This window comes from Girardinichthys multiradiatus, chromosome 3 (genome assembly GCF_021462225.1).
Source record: "Girardinichthys multiradiatus isolate DD_20200921_A chromosome 3, DD_fGirMul_XY1, whole genome shotgun sequence".
NCBI classification, from domain to species: Eukaryota; Metazoa; Chordata; class Actinopteri; order Cyprinodontiformes; family Goodeidae; genus Girardinichthys; species Girardinichthys multiradiatus.
The window spans coordinates 7410715-7416259 of NC_061796.1; the positions used below are offsets into that span (position 1 = coordinate 7410715).

General features: G+C 36.2%; 1 long non-coding RNA gene across 1 annotated transcript; it reads right to left on the reverse strand.

The window, feature by feature from the left end:
* Positions 1 to 411: 411 nt before the first annotated feature.
* Positions 412 to 5198, reverse strand: LOC124863263. Its single transcript, XR_007037100.1, has 2 exons — positions 5169 to 5198; positions 412 to 573 (listed from the first exon to the last, which is right to left on the reverse strand). It is a non-coding gene; the product is annotated as an uncharacterized LOC124863263 (long non-coding RNA).
* Between the last annotated feature and the right edge of the window lie 347 nt (positions 5199 to 5545).

Sequence of the window (5545 nt, forward strand, 5' to 3'; positions counted from 1 at the left end):
GCAGATATTTTTTTTAATCAACATTACTCCTCTCTTTAGTGATTCAGTCACTGTGTCGCTCCCTCAGGCTGAGCGCCATCTATCAGACTAATTCGTAGAACTAAGACATCCAAACCCCAACCAGCGACGTCAACTACTCCCTGTTTTCCGTCAGACACTTCTATTTAGATTTTGTCAAGATACACTTATCACATTCTTAAAAAAATGGATATGTACCCCTCTACCACACACACACACACACACACACACACACACACACAAATAAACACATACACATATATATATATATATATATATATATATATATATATATATATATATATATATATATATATATATATATATATATATATATATATATATATATTTCTCAACCTGAAAAGACTCACAAATGATAGAAACACAGAGATGGCGAGTAGAGGAGTTTATTAGCTGATGTTTGCTTTCTTTTGGCGCTTGGACCCCGGTGAAAGATATGGAGGCTGATAATGACATGAGCTTGAATGAACATCTTAGGGTTAGAATTAGAGAAGTCTTCCCCCAGGATCCTGATACTGGTGGTGGAGTGGAGGCCTGAGGAGAAGAGGGAGTCGTAAGGAGCTTGAAGCCTGATGGTGAAGATGAGGTGGAGGAGGGTCGAAGTTCAGCTAAAGAGCAGGAGATTCTGCGTATGAAGGTCTTTTAAGGCAAAGCCTTGAGGGATGATTGGCTGAATAAAAATACGTACCAGAAACTGATTGGTGGGAGCAGAGAACATAGTGGAGTAGTTAGACAGAGCCGGAAGTAGAGGTGAGTCTTCCGAGTTGAATTTTAGTCTGAACTCGACATCTATATGTATATCTATATATATATAGATATATGTAGATATATATATTAATTCAAGAAATTCAAGTGCTTCAGGAGGACAGAACATATGAATTAAATCAAAACAAATAAAGAATTAAATGATACAGACAAATAAAACAAATATATGATTATATTTATGGAAAGGCATGCTTGAATTAGAATGTCTTTAGCATTTTATAAATAACTTAAGACTTTTAAGACAACATAAAAACAAAGAAAGCTTGTTTCAACATGGAGGTGCAATATTTTGGAATGTGCTATACACTCAAGTTTTTATGATTGATCCATGTGGCTACAGGCTGATTTTGGTGTGAGGACCTTAGGGCTCGAGTTGAAGTATGTGGCTTCAAAAATCCAGTAATCTAGGAAGAGCGTGACCCTGCTCGACCCAGAAAGTTAACGTCAGGATATTAAATTGAAGCGTAAAACAGGTAACCAGTGCAAAAACATTAAACAAGAGTGATGTGAGCTCCTCTTTTTGTTTGTGTTGATAGTCTTACTGCTTAGTTTTGGACTAACTGAAGGTGATCAAGCACTTTTTGGTTCACTTTTATGTTCATGAGTTATGTTGAATAATCTTCAAGAGATGTTTATTGGTCGAAAACAAAAACTAAGTCTGGCTTGACAGCCAAGTTCAAGAGTCTAATCTGATGCCTAATCAGAGGAACAATATTTTCTGAGTAATGATCAACACTTGGTTTCCTCGGAGTTCAGTTGAAGTGAGTTATTTTTTAACCACTTGGTAAATGTTTTTAGGCACTATTGTAATTGAGCCATTTTTTTATTTTTTTGTTTTCATGTTGCATTGTTCAAGAAAAGAAATCAATTGGTTGACTCTATTGCAACTTTTTCCAAGATCTATGAAGGTTTAAAAATGGGTCAGTAATTGTTTGAATGAGAGGAGTCCAGACTGGGTTTTTTAAGAATAGGTTTGACAACCAAAGAGGTTGGGAGAATATCTACTGGGCTTAAAGAGAGTTTCATGTTTTTAGAAAGACACCTGAAGAATTAAAATGAGAAGAACGACCATGACTGGGAAGAAGATAGATAAACAAAGGAATACTCACAAAAAATGTCAAAAAGCTGTTACATTTAAACTTTGAAGATACAGGTATGTGAAAAGCTCTAGGAAAAATTATCAAATTAATTGTATCAAATAAAACAAAAATAGCTACTAATGAGGAAAATTAAATCTCCAAAGCTCATTATTAGAGAACTGCAGCAAAGAGTGGCATAGTCAAATCTCCATAACATCCATTAGACACTATCTACATACCACTTAGATGCAAGGAGGAAGACCTACTATCACAAACATAAATGTGCGGAGTTCACCATTAGATGGTAATTATATACCATCCAGATATTAGAGGACTGTAACAACATGATTTGGTTAAAAGAGACTCAGATTGAGCTTTTTAACAACAAACATCCCAGGTGGGCGATGGATGGATATGTTGAAAAGCACCTCATGCCCACTCTTAGGTATGGTGGGGGTGCTACCGTGCTATAGGCCTCTTTCTCTTCCAAAGGCCCTGGGAAGCTTGTTATAGTACATCATAAACCCTTTGAAATACCAAAAAACCTGTTAGAAAAATATTATGTGTGCAATAAATCTGTACAGGAGTTTCACTTTTTGAAATGAATTACAAGAATAAATAAAATAATCTGTTGGTGATATTCTAATTTATTGAGATGCACCTGCAGAATTCGTAATTATTAGTTTCATGGATGAACTCTAACATTTAGAAGTTTATTGGGTTGATTTCAAGATCAGTGAAGGTAATAGTTCAAAGAACAAATCCTGGAAGCAGAGACAGTAGATGTGAAGTAAGGTCTATAAGCCTCCTAATGCACTTCGATGGCCATGATAGGCAGTAAAAAAAAGGCATGTATGTGTCATTGCAAAGATACACTTACCATAGTCAAACATACACATAAGTGGCAGAAAAATGTCAGTTTTATTCCCAAAATGAAAGATTAAGTTTGAAGAAGAAATCAAGTTTTAACTTTTTAACCCACTGCTGGATGTGAGGGACTCATGAATCTGAATTTCTGAGTATTTGTTTTCAGAAATTGGCTCAATCTAGAGTAGCAATAGATGGAAGATTCAAGGCTTTTAATTTTGAATTGCAGAAGGTCGTGTTTTGTTTTATTATCATTCTGAACAGCTTGGAACTCACACAGTGCACAGAAAATTGCTTAAAGATAGTTGTAACTGATAGGGGGCCTAAGGAAAGATTGATGCAACGGAGTTCAACACAGCGTCAACACAAATGTGAAATAACAACTGATGATTCATCTTGAAAAGTCAAATAAGATTGTTGCTTGTTCTCCAAAGATTTAATACAATTGTTAAATTTAGGGCAATGACAATATGTTGTCTGAAATATAAAAAATATAGCTTCCTATCTTGCACATAAACACAATTAGAGCAAAGCTTTTTTAGAAGACATCAATAAAAACAGGTGATTATAAAATCATCTGTTGTTATAATGTTTGTCACAACCTGGGATCAGATCCTCAACATTACTTTCAACACAGACAAAATAAAAGCAACGACCACTGACTTGAGGGGGGTCAAATGCAACCAACACCTTTGATCACTGGTGGATGTGTTCTTTGGCAGAAAAAAATATATAGTTAGGGTTTTCATCTAGCTGACAAGTTAACTTTTGATTATAACTTTTCACTGCTGCTGTTATCAAGAATGTCCAACAGAGCCAGACTGATGAAGGCAGACCTCCCAACTACAGTCATGATGGGCTTTTTCAGGGCTTCTATTGAAACCCTTCTCCTGGTCTGGGAACATAAGAGCAGAGGATCGAAACAATGAATCGACAGAATTGTAAGACTATGAAAGAATGTTTTTGGTGTGCCTCTGTCATCGCTGCTGGATATGTACATCCGGATGTGCATGCACTGAGAATGCAAAGCAGTTTAAATAGATCGTAATCAACGTCTCCTCTCTCTCAAGCGCTGAAGACAAAGGTACAGGACCAACTGCAATAAATCTGCAAATACATATATAACAAGAATTTATTGTATTTTTAACCTTTTTATGACCTAACAACATAATTTACAAGTAACTGTTAATCTTTAAGTACTGCACCACTGCATTAATGCATTAAACATTAAATTAATATTGTTACACTTTATTATACAGGAAACGTAAACTTCACAATTGCTGACTGCCCTGCTGTTATACTACGTAAAATCTATTTTGCTGTCTTAGATTTTAAATAATTTTCATTCAAACAAGAAGTTGTTGTTTTTTTTCTAAAACCAAATGGGACATCTTTGAAAAGATAATAAAAAATGTAAAAGGATTTTTTAAATTTGATTAAAAAGATGGCATGTTGAAAATGATTTAAACCCTTCTCAATAGTCAGTGGAACAATCTTTATTGGCCTTACAGGAATCAAACCCTTCTTATTATTGCTGAGCAGCTTTTTACATGTTTTTACTTTTGAAACCTTTTACTTTTTAAACCTTTGAGGTTAGAAGGACATCTTGCCATCACCCGGATCTTTAGCTTCCACTGTCAGATTCAAGTCAGGACTTTGACTGGGCTGCTACAAAATATAACTACCAGTCAGAAGAAACCTGTTCGGCTTAACTGTATGCATTAAAGTTTGTGACTCTGTAAGAATCTCATATATAAATTTCTAAAATATTATAAAATTTTCAGGCAAGATTTTAAAGTATTTTTGTTGTCCAATGAGCTAACCCCTCCCTCATACTTCCCTATGTTTAAAGGGATTGCTCAATCCAGTTCTCCATCCAACGGGTCTGGACTTCCCTAAACCTGAAAGGTCTTACTAAGCAGGTTTACTGAAAGTTCTGTTTAAGCTGGTGTCGGGAAATGACTCGCTTAGCCTCTGACAGCCTTCATACAAAAGTCTCACCCTTCTTCAACTGTAGGTCTGGACGACTGAATAGCCTATTGCGGTCATCCACACTTTCAACAGTCACTTTTGTTCACGGCTGCTCATTCCCTATTTTTACAACTGGCTCTTAGTATATGGGCTAGGTTAATTTTAGTGGCTCAGCATGAGACCCAAGGGCGCTGTTTTAACAAACTTGGCTAAGGCAACCTATAAAAACCTCCTAAAATCTCTTAGAACAAGGCAACAAGACTTTTTACCACCAATGAAAAACCAAAAATAAGGTGACTCAATTAATTGAATGTCCACGATTTAACTAGAATTGTATATGCTTTCTTTAATTAGCAACGCTTATGCAGGGGTCAGTGACAGCTTCAGTTCGGCAACACGTAATAATTTCAATAATAGAAATAAATCAATCAATTCAACCTGTCTTACCCTGATGCTGAAACTAATGAGGTTGGAGAGGCTTTGAAGACGGAGGCTCATCCATGCACCTGATGAAGACGGTTCTTCTGGTAACAATGAGTGATTTCTTGAAGGGAATACAACTTAATCTTCAGTTTTCTTCCTTTAAGTGGCAGGTACTGATGCTCCAGGCTTCAATGGTTAAACAGGATCTTTGTTGTCATATGTCTCCGAAGACAGTAGTTTCCAGAGGCTGAAGAGTTGAAGGAAACCCAGAGACATAAATGAGGTTGATTCAGGACTTCCAGAAGGGTTGATCCTCTTTTTAATGCAGTCGATCAGCTGGGCGGTGTCTCTGGTCCTCTGATTCATCTGTAGCATCTCTCCGATCTTGTTCGCTTGTCTTC